This window comes from Copadichromis virginalis, linkage group LG11 (assembly GCF_057382275.1).
Source record: "Copadichromis virginalis isolate Kocher_CV1m ecotype Utaka linkage group LG11, C_Virginalis_male_GT1.1, whole genome shotgun sequence".
NCBI lineage: Eukaryota > Metazoa > Chordata > Actinopteri > Cichliformes > Cichlidae > Copadichromis > Copadichromis virginalis.
This window is the reverse complement of record NC_140628.1, coordinates 12,179,032-12,206,484: the sequence shown is the minus strand read 5'-3', so window position 1 is coordinate 12,206,484 and position 27,453 is coordinate 12,179,032. Positions and strand designations below refer to the sequence as shown.

Genomic DNA, 27,453 nt, shown 5'->3' with positions numbered 1-27,453 from the left:
CACTGCCAAAACAAATATTTCACACAAGCACTAAGTCAACCTATTCACCCAGTCCCAGCAGTTAAAAGCAAAGTTTTGCCCTCCGGCTAAACTCAAGCCTGACCATAAGCGAGCCTGCGCTTTCAACTCATTTTATTGAATTCCACTTCACTGCTGTATTTTTGTTTTTATTTTGTTTTCTATACTGCTGCATTCTGTTTTGACGTTTGACAACTTGGGAAGACTTGGTGAAATAAAATTACGCCGTGTGCCAATACATTCTTTTTTTGTCTTATATTTCAAGACATTGTGTGGTTATGCTTTATTGCTATCACATTTCTGGATATTTGCAGCGATGATTACGGCAATGAATGTATGCCGCTTCAAGTACACATAATAGTGCTGTTAAACACCATATGCAAAAATGGTGAAGTGCCATCCAGTATACCACAGCAGTTTATCGCTTCAGCTATAGCTGCACAGACGAGGGTTTTGGTCTTTGAAATGTCAAAAGGAGATAAGAAGGTGAGTATGCTATAAAAGGCACTGACGAGTCTCTCTCCCCTTTTCTGCTTACAGATGCAATATTTGACATGCACAGCATATGCAAACATAAATTTACAAATTGTGCATGCCATATATGAATGCAAGTGTTGTTTACACAATGACTCACAAAAACCATCCAATGACTAATGAAGCATAATGAAGCTCTGAGTAGATAAAATACCACGACTGAAGAGTAATGTAATGGCATCCAGCGGGACAAAGCTAAGACCTACATCTGATGCTTTCCTTTTTTTTGTCAGTGCAGTGGCAGCAGCCTCTGTCTAATCATCTTGTTTCTGTTTAGTTTTTTTTAGGAGGGAGTGCATATTCTTTTTTCACAGTCTCATTGTTCAGATTGAAATCTCTTTAAATCCTGTTACAAAACACATCCAGTTTGAAAACACGTGCAGACGGGTATGTTAGGAAAGAATATTTAGATATAGACTCTAATAAAGCTGTATGCCTTTACAGAGTGTGTGTATTTACGTCATTTCTGAGCCACCTTTGATCATCCTCGGCAGCCTCGCCTCTGTCAGTGCGCCCCAGGGTGGCTGTGGCTACAATGTAGCTTGCCATCATCAGTGTGTGCATGGGTGGATGGCTGGATGTATAAAGCGCTTTGAGGTCCTTAGGGACTAGTAAAGCACTATACAAATACAGGCCATTTACCATTTACAGGCCATCCTTTATTTTTTATTATTCCAGCACATTCTATCACGGATAAGTCGTGTATGCTGAACTACTCACGAGAGAAAATCGATAAACCTTTGATTTCACTTCATTTCACATAAACATGAACTCTTTGTGACTCCAGCGTGTCTGTTAGTGGCCAAGAGGGCTGGGGGTGGCGCTGTTAGGTTGGTGGTGGTGATGGGGGTGGGGTATTGAGTGGGTGCATGTGTATGAATGTATGCCCATCTCCCCAGATGAACAGGATGTGGGAGGTCAAAAAGGAGAGGGTCAGAAGTCAAGCCTGACTAAATAATAACCAGATACTCTTTTCAGTAATACACACATGCACACACACACATATATGCACTCACAGAAACACAGACACACACATTGTCCAAACGCAACTCTATATGTTGTTATTTTTGAAAAGTCTGGACAGTGTCTTCCTTTGTGACCTCCTTACACAAAAACACACTTGAATATGCTCTGTCTCTTTGCCTGTGTCTTTGGCACTTAGACACCCACCTTCACACACACATGCACACACCACACACGCACACACGCATATGCACATGAGGAGCAACATAGAGGATTGGAATAACCAGGGTGTCCTCATATTAAAAACAAGTCTAATTTTACATCAACTAGCAAATACTCTGTTCCACCTGCATTCTCTGGGAATAGTACATGCTGACCTCAAACCTGGAAACATAATGGTTGTGGAACGCCATCAGTATCCCATCAAAGTTAAAGTTATTGACTTTGGCCAAGCACGTCCCATATCTAAGTGATTCCTGGTTCCTGAGAGCAGACGGTTTGGTACAGAGAGCCTAAAATTATGCTTCGTATTCCATTTAACCCTTTAAGACCTACCATAGAACCAAGTCCACCAGAGCTTATATTATATTTTATATGCTGCAATGCCATTTTTGGGAGCATTTCAAGTTGCTATACATCAATACAACCATTATAGCCCAAATTTTAATAATATGTATGCATTAAGTGCATAGTATTTACATAAACTACAAAAAAATTGAAAATCGTTTTTGTTTTTTTAACATATATTTCTAGTTAGAGAAATTTAAGAGGCTCATCCCTCAAAACTGTAAATACAAAAAAGTTGCACAAAATAGTTTCCCACCACAGGAAATTTATTTTGAGTGTCTTCATAGTTTTATTTTTGAAATACACCAATTTTTATACACTGCAGGAAAAATGAAAATACATATCATAGTGCAAATTTGCAAAAAAGCAGCATATGCATCAAAATAAACTATTTCCAGCAGTGCAATAGGAGTCCTAAGCATCCCAGAAACGACACAGAAAGTCATAAAGTCAAAGATAACTTTTAAAAACACCAGTATAGGCTCATGAGGCCCTGATGGTAAAAAACTACATTTCCACGAAATGACGTCACTTCCGGTTTCGGGCAGGTAATGGCGGACATGTGAAAGTTCGCGATGACGTCTAGGAAATGTTATGAACAGCTGATCGGATCGGCAAAGCGTGTTTATGGAATATTATGTATTTGTTGTTGCAAGTGCTTTTTATGCAGTTTTTGCATAGCTATATGTGGAAGGAAACCGTGACCTAGGACAAGCTGATGGCATCACAACACTGGAGGTTCTCCAGCATCTATTCTATGACACTGACCTCTCTACGAGTTCCCTTTGCATTGACATTAGAAGGACAGAGGGAGAAAACCTTGTGATCTCTCAGCAGACTTAAAATTGGAAACAAGAAACACCACACAAAATCAATCTCCTGCAATCCCCAGCATTGTTTCTTTGACCCCAGACAAAAGTAAACATTCAATTTAAAACCACAAACAGGGATTGGAAAAAGCAATTAACAGCAAAATTACAGATGCATTCCAGTGCAAATGCTTATCCACATTGTAAAACCCAATACTCAATTAAATCTGATTACAACAGTTTAATATTTTAACAAAAAAAATAATTAAGTTGCTCCAACAATTATCACCTTGGCTTTTTTTTTCACTTCCCCCACCCCAACCAGTCACTGCTGTGACAACAATCTGGTTCTGCCAGAGGTTTCTTCCTCTTACAAGCAGGTTTTTCATTCCCACTGTGGGTAAATGCTTGCACATAGGGAATCGTCTGATTGTGGGGATCACCAATATTCTACAGGAACAAGCAATTCTTGTGAAAATTTAAAACAAAATAGACTAAATGACAAAAAAACAACCAACAAATCTGGTCTTGAACTTGGGCAAAATTTTGGTGAAAATCCATTCAGTAATCACTGGGTGAAGTTCTTACCAATATTCGAAGCAGAGCAGCAGGTCTTGTGAATTATTGAGGGACATAACATCATTTCTGCACATCAGTCCTTCAGCCAGACCTTGCACAACACATTAAGACAGATAACTTGGATACAATTTACTGTTTATGTCATGTTAAATAAACCAGCTTTAAGCATCAACTAATTGTTGTTTGTCATTGTTCCTTCCCCTCAGTCTCCTAGTAGGTGTATCTGTGGTATTGATTTGAAAATTCTAAGTCGCCTCATTTTTAAGTGATCCCATTCACAAACGGGTGTGCTCTGTTCCACCTGCCTGAGCAGATACCGCCACAGTGTCAAAATGAAACTATTGTGATTTTGACAAAACTATTTTAATGTTATATAACAAGTTATATAAGGTATATAAAATCACTGGACACTTTGTACCATTGTAGCACCAGCTTGGACACTCTTTTACATTAAGTACTGGCACAGATTCCACAAGATGCTGAAAACATTCCTCTGAGTCCTTACTCTGACATGATAACATCACACCATCGATGCAGATTTTCAGCTACAAATCTGTGATAGAAATCTCCTGTTCTGCCACATCCTGAAGGTGGTCCTGTTGGATTAAGGTCCGGTGATTCTGTAGTCCATGTGAGTACAGTGAACTCATCATGTTCAGTAAACCATTGGGAGATGATTTGAGCTTATTAACAAAGTGTTGTATCCTCCTGGAAGCAGCCATCAGAAGATGAGTACACTTTAGTCACAAATTAATTCCGTTATAGCTACTTTGTCACAGGGATGGCTACGACCAGCAACAACACTCAGGTAGGCCGTTATAAATAATGTTCGATTCGAAGAGGCTAAACGCGTGCCAAGAAAATATCTCCTACACCATTACACCATCAACACTAGTGTGAACTAGCTTGAGAACTGTTGATTGCTGGATATTTTCTCTTTTTCCAACAGTTCTCTATAAACACTGGAGATGTTTGTGTGGGTAAATCAGCAGTTTCTGAAGTATTCTGAACAGACAAAACCCATACCAGGTTCAAAGCCAGTTGATCAGGTGTACTTAATAAAGTATCCATGAATGTACATGAAAAATATTTGAAATATTTCTCTTAGGTAGTGAAAAAACCAGAAACAATTAAAAAGACAACAATAATTCTAGCTTGTCTAAAGTAGTGCTGAGCGTCTGCTGACTTTGAATCATAATCTGATCGGTGATCACGTACAGTTGGTAAGACAGGCTTCCACTGTTTCTGTCACTGGCAGAGTTTTCTCAGCCTCAACCTGCGACTTTAAGGCTTTAATATGACAACAGGCCTAGCTCCCACATTAACCATTAACGTAACTCTCTTTTTATTAGCCACAGCCGCTAGCTAACTTAATGATTAGTCTAGTCTAACAAAATGAGGAGTAGGGGAGACCAGGGATAGTTGTAACATTTTTGACATTTGTCTGTAAATTGGAGCTCTTTTAAGGTAGTGGATTCAAAATGTAATGCAAAGTATTTACATGTCTCTGCTAATACATAGTGCAGCTATTTTCTCTACAGCACAATTACCCATTGCATGGTATGGTCTCAAACACAAAGAGTGAAATGTTACAATTAACCCCATAGTCTGGGTTAGTTGTAACATATCCTGGGGTGAAATGTAACATAATGAAATAAGGGTACTGACAAAACATTAACATGTAATCTTTTTTATTCAACACATGAATGCACTTAGAGCCATTTATGTAGCTATGTGTGTGTGTAACAGAATGCAGAAATCTAGCTTTTGAACATATTCCAACCCCCCAAAAAAGACAAATTATGGAATTTTCTGCAACTGAATATTTCATTAATTTTGGTTGGTCTTCCTTGAGTTTGGCCTCATTGGCTCAGTGGGCATTATAACCTACAACTCTTGCACCAATTTTGAACATAACAATGAAGCTGAAAAAATGTAGTTGTTCACCAGCATCGCAATTCCATTACTTTTTATCATGGCTTACCTTGGTGTGGTTTGCAAAGTGCTTCAGAAAGATGAGGAAATCTGTTTCTTGCACCCATCCTGATTTATTTCCACTACCAGTACTTCCTACTGGTCCATCTCTGACACAGTGATCTGCATAATGTATGTGTGGGAACACAAACAGTGGAGGAATTGTGTTGCCAGTGGCATTAACTGCATATACAAAAGTGACCAGTGAACCTCTCTCTGCTGATGTCGTTGCCCCAACTTGTTTAATATAAGTTAAAGTAATAGTGTGGTAAGTTGTAACATGTGCATTATTGTTACAACTAACCCAGACTCCTATAGCCATGAACTAGCTAACATTACAGCCAACGGCTAAAACATTAGCACTAAAGACCTACACAGAATATATCCCCATAGACATACAAATAACATAATTCAAGTTTGATGAGTTTAACTGCAAAGCAGATAATGCTATTAGAAATTGAAATAAAGAAGAAAAACTTACTTTTTGGCATACAAATGATTTTTATTCGTGTTAAATTGTCTGTGTTTGACAAAATGTGCTGATTTTTTACATGTGATAGCAGAACTGAATTAGGCATGCACAGGATGAATCACATCATTTGAAACTTAGCCCTGATTGGAGAAATTGGAAGTGTTACAACTGACCCATGTTACAACTATCCCCGGTCTCCCCTACAAGAAGGATTGATATGGGGGTGGAGCAATCCTTTCAGCAAAGGCAAGTTTAGACCCTTCTTTTGTGGTGATCAAAGACCCCCAAATTTTGTGACATTGCCATCATTGAAAGTGTCGTAATTTGCCAACTCATCTACTAGAGACGGGACACAATGAAAACACGTCTAACTGTCCCGTGTTCTTGATATCACAATGCTTCTACAGCTGGGGACATCACTGAGACTTAGAAAGTGTCTGCTTATAAATATTTTCTGTCTAAATAGCATAAATAAAATAAATAGCATAAATATTAATCAATATAGGCTAGATATCTGGAGATTACTAGCTTCATTTAAACCTTCCAAATTAGTGGTCCTATAGCTTATTGCTAGCTGCTAGCAATAAGCTAGCTGCTTACTTCATGTCAAAAGGATGTTAATGTCAATGGCCAACGGCAGCCTGTATTCAGTTTGAATATGGCTGTAAATTAATATGGATAAGTTTATGCCTTTTATTGGATTGGAAATTTCATCTCACTGCTACATTTGACGTTTAGGTGACAGCACAAAGAGTGAGAGGGGACAACAGAGAGGCAGAGAGAAGGATAAAGACAACAAAGAGAGAGACAGCAAAAAGAAACAGGAGCGTGTGGATAGGTAGTTATAAAGCCAAAGTAGCTTCTGTTTTGCCCATACACACTGATGATGATTTCACATCACTAAGCAGGGTTATCAAATGTGTATAGAATCTTATGAGAATCTTATAAGTTTCCTAAGATTATATTTTTGTGTTATTTTCTCATTGAAAATAATGTGTTTGTGTGTAATTGTCTGAGCAAAGAAGGAGCGAGGAGGATGTCGAAAGAGAGAGAGAGGACAGAGAGATTGTAGAAGAGCAGAAAGAACCAGGTGAGCAAATTAGCAGATAATGAAGTTCGGTGGAAAAACACACATTATTTTTCACAAAATAATTTTAAATGTATTTATGAATGCTTTGTGTGCTTTCCAGTAGACACTTAAAAATGCCAGTGGACATTCTACACAAAATGTATTGATATGAAAATTTGCATTTGACGGGGTTCGTTTTATTCAAAAAAATGTCTGCCAGGATTGTTCCCACTACACTGATGTGACACACTACAAATCTACTCTTTGTATGGGAGTACATGATGGTCTGTGCTGGGTCTGTACAATACAGGGAGTGTTTTTCTGGATTCAAAAACATTGATGTAAAAGCTTCTCTTTCAGCAGTTTGTTCCTTGTTCTGGTGAATGGATTGGTACTGTGCTGTTTCCCCATCTTTATGGAGTAATTAGCCCTCCTTTTATTGTTGAAATATATATATATATATATATATATATATATATATATATATATATATATATAGTTGAAAGCACTTTTAAGCACCCCACTGCCATGTTTATATTACGTATATACTGTTCGGGTCACTCTGACCCGACTGTCAAAGTGGAGGTTAAAGGGGTCATAAACTATTTGTTTCTTTGGATCTGTAAGACATATTTCACCCCAAACACACACATACACACATGCACACACATACAACCTGAGAGCTTGTCCCGTTGACAGGGTATCAGTCACGAAACAGGGGAAAGAAAAGGAGACGAGAGCCATACAGAGAACCAGGGAGGCTAGATTTAGCCTGTCAGTCTTAAAAGGTCAAGGGTCACAGTGGGAGCCAACTGACATATATTCACTCAAATATGCACACACACACACACACACACACACGCATACATATATATAAACACACAAACAATCAAGTTCATTAAAACAAGGTCAAAAGTGGAGGGCAGGCAGCTGGCTAGGTTTACAGAGAGAAAGAGAGAGTGCAGACAGCTGGGGAATTTTACTAGTGTCTGCAAGCAAGTTTAAAAGGGCACAAGTGAATGTTTATAGTAGGGCAAAGAGGTGCAAGAACTTATTTCAATTGTTCTGAGTGGACTTTATATCAATAACATGCTTTTAAGAATTCATGGGCACTTTGTTAGTGAATTCAATCAGCAAAAGAGAAGCAGTTAATGATGCAATAAAGTTATGGGACCAGAGAAAAGTTGTCTTTATGTTTTGCCACAAGCATTCTGAAGTTAAGCCCTCATTTCCTCTCAAAGCAGAAAAAGGAAGCAGGTAAAACATAAACACTCCCCAAGCCAAATCCTCTTCTTTTAAACTTCATGCCACTATGGCACACCTTCTAATAATCCAGATTAGTCTAGACTTGGACACACTAATTCAGCTCTTGTCTTGGGACTGAAGATCTGCTTTCCTTTTTAAGTCCACATTGGAACAGCTAGTGCCATAATGAAAAGACATAGACAAAACTCATGGGTAGAATATATCCTACCATTCAAGAGTTTTATGGAAGAGAAGATAGAGGCTGTGCATAACTAACACAAATGTAGTGTTGTGAAAAAGTTTTGACCCACACCCTCAATTCTTTTTATCTTGCTTCCAAGAAGCCAGACTTTCTTGTCTTATATTTTCCCCAAGTAGTCTTGAGCAATAGTTCTCCAGGCTTCCTGGAGGTCTTTTAGGGTTTGGCTGCTTTTGTTTTGTTTGTTAAACCACTTAACACTGGCCAACGAATCATTCAAGCATAAAAAAGGCACCTAACTCAAGAAATGACCATTGCTGTGTCTACACATAACAGACAATACAGAAAAAAAGATTTTAAACTGTAGTTTGTTTAGTTTGTTACTAGCAGCCTGACACAAAAACAAGTCATTTCTTCACATTTCTTTAGTTGAATCTATGAAAAATGCCAAAGAAAACATAGTTTGATAGAAATAAATAGCAATTCTACACAATCAAGATGATTCCCAAAGAGCTATCAGCCAAAAACTTGGCATATCTCAGTGTGGTATACAGTGTTTCCTAAACAATTTGAAGAACCTGGACAAGCTCAGGACAAAGGATGAAGCAGCAGACCTAAAAACTATCTACAGCATAGAAACAGTATCTGAAAGTCATGTCTTTAAGAAATGGGAAATTAAGTAAACATGTGACACAGGATCTGAGAGATGCATCTGACCCTTCAGTTAATCCACTGCTCACCGAAGGAAGAAAAAAGGAAAGGAAAGGCTGAGGTATGCCAACTTATACAAGAACTGGACTAAAAATCTGTGGAAACAGGTCTGATAAAGCGATGAATCCAAATTTCAAGTTTCTGGTTCACATCATCTTCAGTCTACAGGGTGGGCCATTTATATGGATACACCGTAATAAAATGGGAATGGTTGGTGATATTAAAATCCTGTTTGTGGCACATTAGTATATGTGAGGGGGCAAACTCCTCAAGATGGGTGGTGACCATGGTGGCCATTTAGAAGTTGGCCATCTTGGATACAACTTTTGTTTTTTCAATAGGAAGAGGGCCATGTGACACATCAAACTTATTGGTAATGTCACAAGAAAAACAATGGTGTGCTTGGTTTCAACGTAACTTTATTCTTTCATGAGTTATTTACAAGTTTCTGACCACTTATAAAATGTGTTCAATGTGCTGCCCATAGAGATTGAAAATGTGACGTCATTCAGGGTTAAAACCGTAAGGGATTCTGGGAACTCGTGGCAAGAGGTACTAGCGCACGCAGGCTTTCAATTGAAATTACAGAAAAGAAAAGAAACACAAAAAATGGCAAGAAGCTGTTGTATTATTAACTGCAATAGCCGGTCGCATGACAGCCACGGGAAACCGACAGGTAAAGAGATCAGTTGTTATCGTATTACGTCGTTAAAGAGAAATTGTTCGAGCCATGTTTCCGAAGTAACAAAGAGGCAACGGATGGCCTGGATTGCAGCCATTCAAAGACCAAATATAACGTCTCAGAACACTCCAGCTCACATGTTAGTCTGCTCCAAGCATTTCCACAAAGGTCAGTGTTTTGTAGTAGTTAATACGTCATTTTTCATAACATAATTGGTGATATAGGTTAAAAGCAAGTCTGGTGCTGAACAGAAATTGTCGCACTATGCTCCTTTATTAATTGTGTATAAATAGTGAATTGTCCTGACACAATATTGCGTTTCGCTTCTGTTATTACCATGGTACATTGACAAAAACATATACTTTTATTCACAGGATAAAACAGGTTTTTTTGTATCACTAATTGCCCAGTACGATTACAGCATACAGTATTATTGTCACTGCTACATTTCTGTAATGCGAACCAGAAATTATTTCCACTACTAATTAATTACCGTTAAGCTTAAAGGTCCTATTAAGAAACGGTTAACCAATGTGTATTTATGAAGACGATTTGTGAGACTGGTAAACTTGTGATATGTACGATGGTCTTTCGTTCTACACGGTGCATTTCAAGGTCCTGTACCCATCCGTCGGTAAACTGTAGCTGGGCTTGTTGCAGTGACCTGAAGTTGCTAAAAACTTCATGAGTGTATGCACTCATCAAAGAACCGTATAATTATAAATATGAGCGTGGTGAAAGTTGGGCAGCACGCTCACATCTTTTGTACACTCTGTGTGCTCGTAAGGGTCCAAACCTTTCACTCCTTTGATTTTTTCCTCGTATCTTTTCTTTGACTTTTCGTCGAGTCTGTCTTTGTACGGACCGGCCTTGTTCTCCTTTGTTTTGTACATAACTTTTTTGGGGGACAAAGAAAAAGCAAGAAGGTATTGGAACTGAAGAATGAACGTTTTGCGGTGCTGCAAATGTTTGCATTTGATGCATTGCTTTGATTGTTTTGCCACGAGTTCCCGGCATGCAATGCGCGAAAGTCACGTGGTCTGTCAATCTCTATTGTGTTGGATTGTCAATGCAACCCTCTTCTCCCACTCTTCATACACTGATAACAACACCGCAGGAGAAATGCTAGCACAGGCATCCAGTATCTGTAGTTTCAGGTGCTGCACATCTCGTATCTTCACACCATAGACAATTTCCTTCAGATGACCCCAAAGATAAAAGTCTAAGGGGGTCAGATTCGAAGACCTTGGGGGCCATTCAACTGGCCCACGACGACCAATCCACTTTCCAGGAAACTGTTCATCTAGGAATGCTCGGACCTGGCACCCATAATGTGGTGGTGCACCATCTTGCTGGAAAAACTCAGGGAACGTGCCAGCTTCAGTGCATAAAGAGGGAAAACATCATGTAGCGATTTCAAATATCCAGTGGCCTTGAGGTTTCCATTGATGAAGAACTATTGGACCCACTACCGTTGTACCCCATATACCACACCAAACCATCACTTTTGTTGTTCCAACAGTCTTGGAGGGATCCATCCAATGTGGGTTAGTGTCAGACCAATAGTGGTGGTTTTGTTTGTTAACTTCACCATTCACATAAAAGTTTGCCTCATCACTGAACAAAATCTTCTGCGTGAACTGAGGGTCCTGTTCCAATTTTTGTTTTGCCCATTCGGCAAATTCTGTGCGCCGATCTGGGTCATCCTCGTTGAGATGCTGCAGTAGCTGGAGTTTGTAAGGGTGCCATTTGTGAGTAGCTAATATCCGCCGAAGGGATGTTCGACTAATGCCACTCTCCAGTGACATGCGGTGAGCGCTACGCTGTGGGCTCTTGCTGAATGAAGCTAGGACAGCCACTGATGTTTCTTCATTAGTGACAGTTTTCTTGCGTCCACATTTTGGCAAATCCAACACTGAACCAGTTTCACGAAACTTAGCAAGCAGTTTGCTAACTGTAGCATGGGAGAGGGGTGGTCTCGTAGGGTGTCTTGCATTGAAATCTGCTGCAATGACCCGGTTACTGCGTTCACCAGATATCAACACAATTTCGATCCGCTCCTCACGTGTTAACCTCTTCGACATGTCAATGGCTGTGAACAAAGAGAAACTTGTAAATAACTCATGAAAGAATAAAGTTACGTTGAAACCAAGCACACCATTGTTTTTCTTGTGACATTACCAATAAGGGGCAGCACGGTGGCACGGTGGTTAGCACTGTTGCCGCACAGCAAGAAGGTCCTGAGTTCAATTTCAACATCAGGCTGGGGTCTTTCTGTGTGGAGTTTGCATGTTCTCCCCATGTTTGCGTGGGTTCCCTCCGGGTACTCCGGCTTCCTCCCACCGTCCAAAGACATGCAGCTTGTGGGGATAGGTTAATTGGATAATCCAAATTGTCACTAGGTGTGAATGTGCGAATGAATGTGAGTGCGAATGGTTGTCTGTCTCTGTGTGTTGGCCCTGCGACAGACTGGCGACCTGTCCAGGGTGTACCCTGCCTCTCGCCCTATGACAGCTGGGATAGGCTCCAGCGCCCCCCGCGACCCTGAAAAGGATAAGCGGAAGCGAATGGATGGATGGATTACCAATAAGTTTGATGTGTCACATGGCCCTCTTCCTATTGAAAAAACAAAAGTTGTATCCAAGATGGCCGACTTCTAAATGGCCACCATGGTCACCACCCATCTTGAGGAGTTTGCCCCCTCACATATACTAATGTGCCACAAACAGGATTTTAATATCACCAACCATTCCCATTTTATTACGGTGTATCCATATAAATGGCCCACCCTGTAGAGGTCAGGATGGGGAAACGGTGAGTACATCCATCTGTAAAACCTGGTTGAGGCTCTGTCATGGTTTGGGCTGCAGTTCAGCCATGCAAAAAAGTACCATAGGATTTTGATCCACTATGCCATAGGTGTCAAACTTTGGCCCGCGGACCAAATTTGGCCTGCAGCCTAATTACATTTGGCCCGCAAAGCCATACCAAATTACTATAAGAGCTGGCCTACTGGTATTATACAGCTAATGTATATATTGTTTAGTATTAAGCTTTGCTTGTTCCATATTCAGTTTTTCAGCAAAACTTGTTTGAGTCTGTGAAATGCACTACACACAGGTACACACACACACACACACACACACAGGTCTTTATCACCAGATTCCACATTTATTTATAGTTTTCCCTGGGTTATGACTGAAGACAGTCTGACAGCTGTCGGTCCCAGCTGATTTCCCTCTCCCCGCTCCTCTCCATCTCACTATAAAAAGGGAAGGAAACCACCATCAGTCCAAATCGCCATCAGCTGTTCTCACCGGCATCTCCAGCACCGCCCCGTTGAGCTCACTGCACCACTCCTCCCCTGCAGCCGCGCCCGGGACCACACCCCCACCGCCCGACTGAGGCCTGGGAGCTGTCCGGCCGAACCTACTCCCCACCCCCCCCCACCCCCGCGAGCGAGAAGGGAAATCAGCCACCGCCATCTGCTTCTATGGCCTATGGACCACCTTGAACTTAAAGGGCTGTACAGCCAGATACCACCGGGTGATCTAGGCATTGGCATCCTTCATGCGGTGGAGCCACTGCAGCGGGGCGTGGTCCGAGCAGAGGGTGAATGAGCGCCCCAGGAGGTAATAGCGAAGGGAGTCGACCGCCCACCGGATAGCCAAGCACTCCTTCTCCACAGTGCTGTACCGTCTTTCACGCTCTGCCAGCTTCTGGCTGATGTAAAGAACGCGACGGTCGACCCCCCTTACCTGCTGGGACAAAACGGCCCCCAGCCCTCTGTTCGCGGCGTCAGTCTGCAGAACAAAAGGGAGGGAAAGGTTAGGAGTGTGAAGCAGCGGCTCCCCACAGAGAGACTTTTTCACCTGCACAAACGCCGCCTGGCACGGCCCCGTCCACTGAACCAGATCTGGAGCACCCTTTCGGGTGAGATCGGTCAGGGGGCTGGTCAGCTGCGCAAACCCTGGCACGAAACGGCGATAGTAACCTGCCAGCCCCAGAAACCGTCTCACCTCCTTTTTAGTCTTGGGGATGCGATAGCCGCCGTCTTCTCCACCTGTGGACGCACCTGCCCGCCCCCTAAGTGGTACCCCAGATACTGTACCTCCCTCCGTCCAACCGCACACTTCTTCGGGTTGGCCGTGAGCCCCGCCCTCCTCAGGGACTCCAGGACCGCGGCCAACCGCTGTCCGAGGGACCGCTCCAGCCTTCGTCGTCTTCGCTGGAGGGTCCGAGGGACCGCTCCAGCCTTCGTTTGTCTTCGCTGGAGGGACCGAGGGACCGCTCCAGCCTTCGTCTGCCTTCGCTGGAGGGTCCGAGGGACCGCTCCAGCCTTCCGTTTCCACTGGAGGATCCAAGGGGCCCGTCCAGCCATCAGCGTCGCCGCAGAACAGCAGCCGGTGCCGTATGCGCTGGTCATGAATCAAACATTTTCTTTGGGGTTACATGTTTTAAATGTTTGATTTTTGGGTGGGGGGAACTGTTACGATTCAGTGTTGTCAGTGTTTTGTTTTAGGCGTGACTGTTATGTGTTTCCTGCTTTACTTTGAAAGTCTGTCTTATCTCAGTGTGTTCAGTTTACGCTTCCTTGTCTCGTCAGTTCTGATTTACCCCAGCTGTGTTTCCCTCCTGTGGTCCATTCCCTGATTGCTCCCTCTATGTATTTAAGCCTTGTGTTTCAGTTTGTCATGGTCGCGATCTCCCCCCCAGTTGTAAATAGTTTGGTGTTTTGGTGTAAATAAATGTCTTATTTTGCTTTGAGGTAAATAGTTGTCGATACTTTTGTTTTGGGATATTTTCGTGGAAAACCGTAGTAGTTGTTTTGTTGTTTTTTTCCCTTATTTTTATTTTTCCTGTGTTGCACACCGGTTGCCTAGGCCGGGGTGTAACACTTTCAACCTCTTTAGAATTGTAAATACTCTGTTTGCACATATTTCAGTAAATCACAGCACATAATATAAAGAAACAAGCGAAACAAGTACACGATACTTGTATTAGACTGTAGCTTGCAGTTCCAGTAAAATGACACAGACTTAGTTGGACAAAATGCAACTTGATAGGTCAAGAGACCATCAGAGATAAATGAAAGATGCTGGATAAGTGATTGATGGCATCTCCCAGGCAGGGTTTGGGAGCGTTTTTGTAGTTTTGCAGAGACAGAATTTCACAGGATAAAACGAGTCTTCAGGAACAAATACTTTATCAATACCTTATCATTATGTGTGGACACCACTTAATTAGAACACATTTTCACATGCAGTGACCCAGAGCTTAACTGTAAGCTCTACAAGAACTATTTACAGAAGAAAAAAGAGTTAGGACTGTTTATAATGGAGTAGGCAACACAATCAGTTCTGCTGAGTTGTTGGGGTTGACCGTGTTGGGAATAGCTTTGTCCCTATCTAAGAAGTTCCCAGTGTATTGACTATATTCCTCAATTATTTTGTAATTTATTTACTGAATCAAGCAACAGGTTTTCATTTAAAAAATTCCCTGAGTCCAGCCTTTTGACTGGTAGTTTATTTCTTCACACACTCAAAGACAAATGGGCATATCTACACACTTAATCTCTAATCACACAAGCTGCACATGTTTTACAAACAAATATGTCATGCTTTCAGACAGGTAAGGTCATACACAGAGACATGCATTTCTCCTTGAGTCTCAACACCATATGGTCTACTGGCCAGGCATTTGCACTCACAAGCTCTCACCCAGACAAATTAGACCATTATTGTCTCTGACTTCTGGAGAATGTGGCTATGAGGAGAGAAGGAAATAGAGCTGCGATCAAGTGGAGAGATAGAGAAGGAGGGATTTTGTTGCACTTTTTGGTGGTAATGATAATGAAGATGACAGTGGTGCTGAGTTTTAAGAGTACCTCTCAGCACTGGCATTAACAAAGAAAAATCAGAACTCTTAAACATGCAAATTTAGAGCACAAGGCTTCGTTGAGGATGTTGTTTTTGTTGTTTTTGTTTTTTATCATTCTTTGTCATTCAGTATGCAGCACTGTGACTCTATTCATTTCCATTCAGTATTGTTTGAGTCACTGTAGGTGGTGCTCATTGCATTATCTGTTGAGTGAAAAGGACTATAACTGCTCATGCTGTGGTTCCTAGATCTTTATCTCCTGACACAGAGGTGTCATAAAACACCTCTTTGGCTCCAGGTGATTTCAAAAGCAAACCTGCACGTGACATTTACAATTTCAACTGCGAGTAGCAAAATGTATCCATCTGAATCCTGTGTGTTTGTCCCTGTAGGCTTTCTTTTCACAGTGTACCAGTTTTACCTGAAAGGGATCCCCATGAGGTCCAAAACCTCAAGGATAGAATAAGGCCCAAAACCATGACCATTCACTACAAAATGAAAAGCCAGGCAAGACAGAACAACATGGGTAGTCAAGGTAGAGCAGCCAAGTGGGGTAAAAAGCAGCACTGAAGGAAAGGAGAATGGAGCTGAGCATGTGGTCAACACAGCAGGAAACCCAGTGGTCATTTCACCCATGGACACACACATACACACAAACTGGTAGACGTACCGATAAAATAGAAACTGCATAGTCAGCCAAACATAAAGACAAACTGCAAGATAGGCCGAGAGCCAGGTGAACAGATATGAATGCACACGCACACACGCACGCACACATACACACAGACGCATCCACAAAAAACACAGATAGATAAACTGGTCAAGCTGGTCAGACAGGCTGAGTATGCTTTGCCTGCGGGAATGATCAAGGCTAAGCTGAGATGCACAGTGATCAGTCTGTGTATCTCAGGTCATTATGTGCGTAAAAGAAAAACACTGTTTAAAAATTAAAGCATGTTGCTCGTCTTTTTATACACCAAAAAACGGTACCGTTACAAGACAGCTGAGGCTTAGAGAACAGCTGAGCAGCTATAGCAGCTAAAGGACTGTTATCTGTGTATCTACGATCATCTGAGCCAGACTATAATAGTGCATTATTACGATGTGGTGTGACAATCCAATCTGATGGCAGCAAAATCTCCCAACCACACTGGGAGGGGAAAGATTGCATGCAAACATTCTCTCTTGCTAAATCAGGCAAAAGGAAATGACGCTTTGCACAATGGTTCTGCTGTATTATTAGCCCCTCAGAGGAAGCTGCAATTGTTGGATCAGACTCCGAGAAAGAGTAAAGTAAGTCTGGGAAAATATCAGCTTCCTGCAATGACTTTAGGCTTTAGCCTGAGCAAGTATTTGCCTCTGCCTTTCTGGCTTTCTCACTGCTTCAAGCACTTTCTTACCCCATTTCTATCCCTCAAACAAAGAGACTATTATTATTATTATTATTATTTATTATTAGTAGTAGTATTATTCCCAAAATTTCTTTTAAGCCTCTGGCACAAGCCTCTACAAGCAACAAGCCTTGGCATATAGCAGCAAAGTGAGAGAGAGAGGGATTGAAAGCATACTTGAACATCTCCTTCAAACTTATTCTGGTTCTCTGGTTGGTAGCCAATCTGTGTATCCCCAGGGCAGCGCACACTATCTATCTGACCTCAGCTGAACTGCCTCAGTAGTCTCAGATAGAAGGGATATGAAAAGCTAACGAGAGCAGTAGAGAGCATGCAGGACGGAACGCAATGACTTCCCTTACAGGGTCCTGGTGGAGATGATAAACCCAAGACCCTTCATTATACAGCTGCAAATAAAATAAACGCAACTCAAGGCTAAACTGAGTCAGTACTTTAAAACCAATAAAACATAAGGCCCGTCTCCTAAGAATTACCTTCCTACACCGCTAAACTGCATTCTCAATTACATTTCAAGGGCGACTTAATTCTTCAGATTTGTGACATTTCATCAATAGTTTCAACCTCATGATATATTGGTTTTGCTGCTTTAGCTGCTCTTCAGTTGAACAATCATACAATAGATGGGGTGGAACTCTTTCACCCTGGTAACCCAGAAAATGAAGGAGGAGCTCCTAAGGTGGTTAATGTGATAAAAGGTTACATTTTAATCATGATCCCTTTCCCTGAAATAAGTAATCAGTTTTAGTGCCCAAATCTAAGCAAATAACAATTCAGAACAAAATAACAATAACAACATAAAATCTAATAAGGGAAATAATAATACAGTTTGCTTGTAGAGACATGGTTGTTGTACAGTATGTTATCCATTTACTGGAACCAGGCAAAAGAAGATTCTGCAAATTGGTTGATTTCAAACACATTTCAGGTCAATACGCTGTTAAAACTATGACTGAAACCGCCATGGTGATATGAAAAATTAATGTTGAACAATTGACTTTTTGGCTGAGAGTCAGAGAAGAAGCTCAATATCACGCACACATGTGAATACTAAATATGAAACCAGACAGCCAGATCAGATCAGACAAGTAAAGCTTCACCTCCTAAGTTTTACTATATTGACACATTATCTCATTTGTTTTATCTCTACTACTTTCTTTTTTCTTTTTTTAAAGCCTATATTAAAGGTTCTGTGGGGGGGGGAATAAATATATGGGAAAAATCATAAATACAAATAGGATGACAGTTTCATGCTGATATAAAACTTAAACTGATGAGAACTAGTAAAGGTTTCAAACATGTCAGGGGAAAAGACTGTTGGGCTTCATTCCCATGTCTTCTTCTCACTGTCAGTGGTGATCATACTCATTCAGTAGCAACTTTAGCTCTTGTTTTCCAGATGCGAATGTTAATGATTACCCAGTCTTAAGGCTAAGCTAACCAATGCTAAGCCTGTAGTCTTATATTCAGTAGACAAGCATGAGGGTTCATGACATTTCCCATGTTTTGGTAAGAAAATTAATAGGTGCCTAAACTAACTAGTAATGATTATCAATGATTATTGTAAATGTATAGCTATCATTTGCTCTTGGTATTGCAGACAACTAAGTCATTCCATTTTATCACTGAATAATACATACTTACACCAAGCCATTGCTTTTCCACTATACTTATAACCTTTTTCATCCTTCGATCACCACATATGTGGCATTGGAGCCAGACTTAAAGCCAGTAAAGCACAAAGAAGTTTAATATGTCAAACAACAGAAAGAATGCAATGATAGTAAAGGATCCAAAGGAAAAAGTGTGGAAAAGGAATGGAGTGGAGACGAACAGCTGCTGAAAGAGGTTGGGTGTTGGGCATGAAACGATGGAGGACAGAGGAGAATGGAAGGACAAGTAGAAAGAGGAATAAACTGAAGGAAAAACATGAAAGGAGGAGAAAAAAGAAGGAAAATGTGAGTGGGTGTTCATAAGCATAAGACATAGTGAAGAAAATGATGGAGTTGGCACTAGGGAGCAAAGGTAAAGAATAGGTGTGATGAATGTGGTGGAAGGGTTCAGTAAAGGCCTTGAATCCAATCAAAACACTGTTTTTGATTCTGTTTTTCATTTCACCTAAAATAATGTTTCAATAGTCACTTGCTGAAGTTGCTAAGAACCAACCCTGGTCCTTGAATGGGTACTTGTTTTGAGCAAAACACTTCTCTGTGGCCTCAGCTGAACTGTGCAAGCTCACTGCAGCTGGAGCTTGGGGAACAAGGCATTGTGGGGATTAGCTAATGGTTTTTCACACTGGCAACCCAAGAAGAATGGTTCCTGCTTGTGGCGATGTAGTTGTGTTGCTAGAAATCTATGCTCGAGGTCAGAGCTAAGGATCATGCCTTACATTACAACCTCCAACATGTCTACCACCTAGTAGATACTCTGCTTATATAATCAGTCACACGTTCAGTAACTTGTATATAATGTGCTATTCTAAACGTATTCTTTCTCTAGTTAACTTCTATCCATGTGTCTACAGTTTCAAAGTAAACTCAGTCAGGTTTCTGGCACCCTGCTTTAGCTCCAGCGCTTCCTACTACTAACTGAGCTTCTCCATGGCCACTTTTCTTTGCTCAGTTCATTTAGTCATTTAGTCACCTTTTTGTGCAACGGCATCTTAACCAGTTCCTCTGATTCTTGTTGCCTGCATTTACAGCTAACTTAGCTGTAACATATGTTGCAGTCCAGATACCTGGAAACACAAATGTCAGATTTGTTTGGTTCCTCGCAAAGTAGAGCCATTCAGGGATCACAATCATTATGCTTTTTGCTGTTGCAGTACATTCATGGATAGAGATTGGACTTTCTGAGTAGGAAATCGAGGTTGAGAGGGCATCCCATAAAAACTTCTGACTAATTCAAGAATGCACCAATGGAACAAAACTAAAAAGTGCCAATACCAATGGACACATGAAATCTGCAGCCATTGTAACGGTTTGTCTTTGCTTCAACTGTTTCCTTAAAAAGACTCCAATTTTTTAAAAACTGTTACATTTCATGGTGAAAAGCCTGACTTTCACCAGTTGCTGGTGATTTATGAGTGGAACCCTCCAGAGCCCCACAATGATGCAGTGGGACACTGAAAATGAGGAGAAATATTGGCAGCAACCATCATAAATACATTATACATTAACAGAAAATATTATTACTGAAAGTTCAGCTTGCTACACATTCTCCCATAAAATAAAATATTGATTAGGATTGATATGTAGAGTATGAGTAGTGCAGACAGACTAGGTTTTACAGTTGTGTATGTTCTCAGTGGTAGCTCTGTTTACGAGAAACAAGATGCACTTTCAAAAACAAACTGTGTACACATGCAGTATTCAGTGGTGCACATGGCCACATCGATGCAAGGAGTGAATCGGAATCCCTATGAGATGCTTATTTTTCAGAGGCTGACCAAAAATACTCAGTTAGGTGTGCACACTTCCTGTGAACACAAGCACATGAATAACTTTATTTCAAAAGCGCTCACAAACTTTTTGTGAAGTTTCTCTGAAACAGACAGGCGAAATACACATAAAGCCTTTAACAAATGAATAACAAATCTCGCATGTGTCAAGCCCTTCACAGACTCATACATATATGCATAAAGATTCTCACATGCACACACGTGCAGTGCGGCTGCTTGCCTCCCACATGCACTGCTTGTGACGCATTGGAAAAGTCATTAGACCTGCACTTCCTCTCCAAACAGAAGAGAAGGAAGAAAAAGACTGTCTTACATGAAACACACAGGAAATGTGTGGGTGACTGCTTGTATGTGTATGTGTATGTGTCTGTTTCTGTGTGCGTGCGTGCATGGATGCATGCATGTATACGCAATTGTATATTTCTATGTGCATGCACGTATCTGGAGATCTAAGGTCCCACCCTAAGGGCTGGTGACCGAGGTCTTGTAATAGCTTGCTTTGATTGTTTCACTGACTAGACTACAGCTACAATTACAGACAATTAAGACACTCAGCCAGTGATTGGCTTGCTCAGCAGGCTAAGCTGCACACCGTAATCTTGTGGATTCAGCATTTGTCCAAAGCTTATCCCCCTATTTTCAGATTTGGACTTGAATAAAACCAAGTACCCACTTAAGTTAGGATTACTCGCTCCGAGCATTATTTAGCACATCAAAAAGCCGTCTGCAAAGGCATCTCTGATTAAATACACAATAATGGCAGATATTTCTACGTTTTTTCATCATACTTAATGTGTAAGTCAATATAATCTCTCAACTGTGGATACTGTAGTTACACAAGTTTCATTTCTCTCTACAAAAAAGGTAAAAACAGTCAGAGCTTCTGCTTTTCAATGGAATTTTTGGCACTAATGTTGTAACTTATCACTTGACATATGGGGTGTGTGTGTTTCTCGTTTTGTCTTCCTATGTAGGAGCTGTGACTTTGCATAACGTCAAAACCAGCACTTCCATGCGGGGAGGGGGCATATTCATATTCACCGCAGTAAATACGAATGTGCATGTGTATGTTGAGTACGTGTTTAATGCTATATGTGTTAGCAAGGGTAACTGAAGCGAGTGATCTACAGAAGCATTGTGATAAAATAAATTGTACAACAGGGATGCTGTGTTGGTACTCAAAGAAATCCAAAACAACCAGGACAGGAAGAAAGACAAAAAATGAAGGAGGCAGACGGTGAATCCTGGGGTTTGGACATCTGGAGAAGTGTCAGGAAGCTCAGTCACTTCATCACTGAAGGTGTAATATTTATCTATGTGCACTAGAGCATGTCAGCCTACACACACACATGCATACAGTGTACCAAAAACAGCACAGACAGGTGAAGGACAGCTTTTCTGACTGACACAGGGACACATATTCCCCTTCACACAGACACACACACACAAACCAGTGATTAGTTTGGACACTCGCTGCTTATCGCTACAGTGAACATCTGTTACCTCAGCAGGATTTTAAAAAATGCATTTTTGTGTGCGTACACATACAGACATTAACTTTTCCCACAATATTTAATTTTCTACCACTCTCTTTCTCTATCCCCACAAAAATACACACACGTCTACATTAGATGTACTGCTTCCATGCCCTACTTGTTTGGTACTTACTGTTAGAGTTACTAATTTCTGACACTGACTAAAGGTATCCGTTCAAGGACCAAAAAGCTGTTTCCAAACAGTAAACATGTAGTTGCATAATTCTGGGGGGGTTTTGGTTTGTTTTTTTTCTCTTTTCTGCAAGTGAGCTCTGGGTGTCAGCCTTCTTGGGGCCTTTGTTCTTCCCGTGCCTGGTGCTTTTCTAACTGGGTGCTCTCCTTTCCTCTCACCATCTGGAGGCATGCATGTTAGCTGAGCATAGGTGCAGATGTGAGATAAGCTTTGACAAGTCGGTCAGTATAAGTAGAAAAATGCTATGCTATGTACTAATATGCAAAGGTACAACGTTAGCACTCAAACGTCCTAGCTGGCTGGAGAAAATCACAGTCTTATGCAATCATAAACATTTTAACAACATAGTTTTGTTATGTTTGTTTTAATGGGAACCAGGCTGAATGTCAGTTAAATCTGGATCAGAAGTCTTAGTCATTCAACGTCAAGCCTCACCTGGAGAGACCGCAGGAAAAACATTGCCCTGCAAGTACAATAGGTCCATTTATTTTTCTGAGTGTACTGATTCTTAATGCAATTATAAACAGCGTTATGGTGGATGAACTGAGGAACACCTGTTCTTTAAGATTCCCAGGGGTATAAATTTCTTTACTGCTAAAGGCAAACACACTGTCAGGTGCTGTTTGTTATCATGTGAAATAGAAGCTCTGTGTGTGGGAGATTCACTATTCCACACAGAGAGGGGAATCCCCCAACACAGCAGACATTAAAAACAGGTGCTATTAACCCTTATCTGCAACTTTTGAGCTTCAGGGTGAATATTTAGTATTTCACTTTTCAAAAGGGACTCTTTTTAGTTCCAAAACTGTAATGCCGAAAACTCGTTTTGAGCATAATGTTTGGGTGTCCAGCTGGTATCAGTTTATTACCTTTAGTCAGTACAAAAAACAACTATCACAAGCATCACTGTGAGCATCAAATCCTTGTAAAAAGATATTTTTAACTAGATGCCATCCTGAAACTGATACACTGTTCAAACAGGATACTGTTAACTCAGTATTGGTGCATAATGTCAAAGTGCAAACCAATGTGAGAAAATTTAAAAAGGTGATCAACATTTAGGAAGTTTTGATGGTTAGCCACTTCAGACTTCTCTCTATCTGTGGCAAATGTTCCGTTCTAGTTGCTTTCGCAGTCGAACTTGTCTTGATAACACGAATAGATTTCCTGCTTCTAACTGTAAACAACCCACACACAAGTGGTGGGATCTTAACATTTTGCACTTTGCGACAGCTGTTGCAACCAAAATGTCAGTGTTGACTGCACATAACGTGCTACCCGGTGAAGGGGAACCAAAAAAATTATCCACTTTTAGCATGCTGTCAGTTGGTTGAATATTTACATCTTGCTGTTCTGTAGCTTGCACCACTTTAAAAATTGCTTACCCCTCCATTTCTAAGATTGAGGTTTCAAAAAAAATGTATTTCATATTTAATTCACTCATGCTCATGATAATCATCTCTCCAAAACACTGCCAAATTAGATGTGAATTGATATTTTTTGCATGTTTTAATGCACACAATATTATCATCTAATTACATCACAAATACAGGAGACAGAGTTGTTCTAACCTAAGAGGTTATTAGTGTATATTGCCAGTAAAAAGCACATTAGCATAGTGACTTACCTTGGCAAGCCAATTCCCCTGTACATTCTCACTGTAGAGGTCTGGAGTCAGTGAGGATTCTTCCAGTGTTAATTAAACCGTCTGTCTTGGAGAGAATTAAGGTCGTGATCTCCCAGACCTCACCACTCCCACACTCCCTGAGAAGAAAAGAAAGAAGAAAAAGGGACTTAATGAAGGAATAAAAGGATGAAATGGCTTAATGAACCGCCTAACGAGGCCTGTGGCCGTTTAATAAGGGCTTATTAAAGCTTAATTAGAGAAATAATCAAGCTTGTTTGGAGTATTTCAGTGTTGACTTGTGGCTGATTGTGTTTTCATAGCAACTGGATAAACAAGGAAGAGTTAATACTCCATAGGAAAGAAGACATGTCCAACTGTGTGTCTGTCTGCGTACATGTGTTGTAGGGGATTTCAACAATAATTAGGTTACGACTTGAAGATCCTTCCAGTCACACGGAGGACTCACGCTCATCATTCGGTCACATGCTGAAATCGTACTGACATCCAATTCAAACACTGTGGCATCCTGAACATGGGCATAAGCAGCCAGAGTGTTTACTCCATGCCTGTTAAAAGTAGCACTATCAGCAGCTTAGTCATGTGTACTTTGATATCCTGGTGTAAAAGCCTGAGCTTTTGCATGCAACCTGAATTCCTGTACTTTTTTCCTTATTATTAAGCAACTCACTGACTAATTATAGAGTTGTTCCTATTGTAAAATGATGCTACGGATTCTGATTAAATATTTGCGAATGAGCCACTGAGTTTGTCCAGTATAAACCCAATGACTCATCAGGCAGAGTCACTCACTTACTGACTTAAAAACAGCACACCATATTTTCTCTACAGATGTTAGCGTGACTCACTTGAGTCAGACACTAAGTTACATTGTGCCTGAGGAAAGATCTGAAGAGAATGCAAAGTATACAGGACACTTGAGACGTCAGCTTTTCATTATTCATTCAGTGATGCCATCACTTCTTTGAGGAGTTAGAAAGGCTCAGCATGTGATGTATCCTTCTTGTATGTGCCCGCGAAACTCTAACGGCACTGGTTCTCCACTCTGGTTCTCCAGTTACTGATTCATTAAGTGATTCAGCTTTGTTAGACCCTTTTATGGACTTTGCAATATTCAGTGACCTCAACAATTAAAGGTGTTACTCATCCTTCTTCCTGAGCAGGTGAGAACCCCAGACAAGCCAGCTAAACAACACTGCATCATGAGCAACACAGCTTGTTTGTTCATGCAAATGAATTCAAATATTCATGTAGAACCCCATGAATCCCTAAATAGGACAGAGGGACGTACTATAGCAAGTCAGAGGATGTAAATGCCACATTTTGTCTTGATTTGATTTTGTATGCTATGGGGTGCTAATAGAGCTGGGCGATAGAACGATAACCATATGTATCGCGATATAACTTTTACTCGATAGAGAAATTAAGCTATCGCGATAGACCTCGCCGCTCTTGTCCTCTTTAAAAAAAAAAAAAAAAAAAAAGGTCAGCCAATCCAAATTAAGTAGCACAGAGCCGAACCAATCACAGCCGCAGCGTCACGTCGCATGACTTGTTACGTACAGCACAAGTGCCAAGCCGCACGTGTGTTTGTTTGGGAAGCAGCCAGCACGTAATGGAGGAAATCAGTGTGCCGACTAGAAAAATCAACCAAAGAGAAAACAGATGATGGTTCCAATGCCGGAGAGATTGTCGAACGGAAGAGCCATAGAAGTTCCGTAGTGTGAAGGTATTTCGGCTATTTCAAGTCTGACAAAAAATAGAGTAGCGTGCACTGTAAATTGTGCCGAAAGCAAGTCTGGAAATACAATAAACTGGTGCATGCGTCACACTGTGCGCCACGTTATTGTTTCGGTGAAATGAATTTCTATAATACTGTTAATTCTACTCTCTGCAGTGTTTAAATGCTTACATATACACACAGTTACTGTCCGTCCACACATACGACTCGGTTCTGCTTCTATGCCCCAGCTTTGTTTACTTTTTCCCACCGAGGCTTCTAGACTTCTGATTGGCCAGCATTTCTGCGCGGTTAGGAATCTAGCTCCACCTGCTGCTTTGGCATGTTCATAGCAGCGTTTTCCTTCATTTCTGCCTTTATGTGTGGACGGGATTATTTTTTAAAACGAAAGCGGAAAATCTCCGTTTTCAAAAATACCCGTGTACGTGTGGACGTAGCCTCAGTCTCTGACTGAAAGCGCTAATTCGTCATTCGGCTTTTGTCAGACTAAAGTAACTGTTAAAACTGTTTGAAAAGCTCAGCTATACAACAAGGAGAGATTGAGAATTTCCTTTTAGTTCTCAGTTTATTTGATATTGACAAAAGTTAGTCAGTTTTGTCTGTTCTTCTGTAAAACAAACTAAGATTTATTTTTAGAATTAATATTTTGTTTCTAAGTGGAATTGACAATTTAGTCTGTTTCGTTTGTTCTCTTTTGAAACTTAAACGCTTTAGCGGCTGCCTTTTGTGTAGTTTGCAATATTTGCCTTTATTTATCTGAAAAAGTCTCATGTTCCTTGAGTACATCTACCCTGTTGAACTTATTATGGGAAATAAATATTTAAATAAAAACAAGCTGCTGATTATTTCACATTTTACTTGTGAGCAACGGCACATTTAAATCTTACAAATATAGTTATTTGGCTTATATCGTGATAGATATCGTTATCGCCTGAAATGAAAAAAACATATCGTGATATGAAAAAATCTCATATCGCCCAGCTCTAGGTGCTAACCTTTAACATCATAACTGCTCATATACAGAATAAATACCAAATAAATGAACTTTGACTTCATCAGCAGTTCCTTGTAATTACTATTGTTGCTTTTAAATTATTCCAAACACTAACAGTAAAGGTACCAGGTTAGACCGCCATTATATAAATATATATAAAATCTTGGTGTAGAGTGGGCATGCTTTCTCAGCCAGTTTAGTAAACTGAGTGCTTTTTCCCAAAGGCAGCATCCAGTGGACCCCCCACCCCCATGAAGAAAAGGGTAGAAAAGAGCAAATTAGATTAATTAGCTATTAGATTACAGTGTAAAAAAAATGGTTCTTTACTTTGTATTTATGCATTTTAACAGCTTTATATGAAAACTTTTTATCTAAAACACATTTTATCTACATTTCTATGTCATATTTGATCAGTAAACATAAACAAGATAAACAGTATTCACTTTGGCAGTTGTTGTGATTGGCATTATATAAATGAAATTGAATTTTACTCAACTGAATTGAAATGTTGCATATAACTGTACCTTTCAGCAAGATTACTACATTGCCTTTCTGTCAGTTTTCTGTGAAAACACAAAACTTTGCAATAGAGAGCTTGTATGTCCCTCAAGCCCTTACTGCATCTTTGATGAACGCCTGCTGACAAGTTTTCAAGTTTCTAACCTTGGGCTGGCCGCTATGGTTGTAAATTTTCAGATGCTTTTGACCTCATATTTATTTCCTTTCATACCAGTTTGAAGTTTACAGCTGAGCTTTCACTGTCTAGGAATTATG

The 27,453-nt window shown here is 40.6% G+C and overlaps 1 long non-coding RNA gene across 1 annotated transcript in view; it reads right to left on the bottom strand.

Moving 5' to 3' along the window:
• The window catches only part of LOC146698164 (uncharacterized), a 166,656-nt gene that overhangs the window by 93,893 nt on the left and 45,310 nt on the right, over positions 1-27,453 (bottom strand). Inside the window, exon 3 of the long non-coding RNA XR_014922995.1 lies at positions 23,927-24,063. This is a non-coding gene — a long non-coding RNA (uncharacterized LOC146698164). The remainder of the gene's footprint in view (positions 1-23,926; positions 24,064-27,453) is intronic.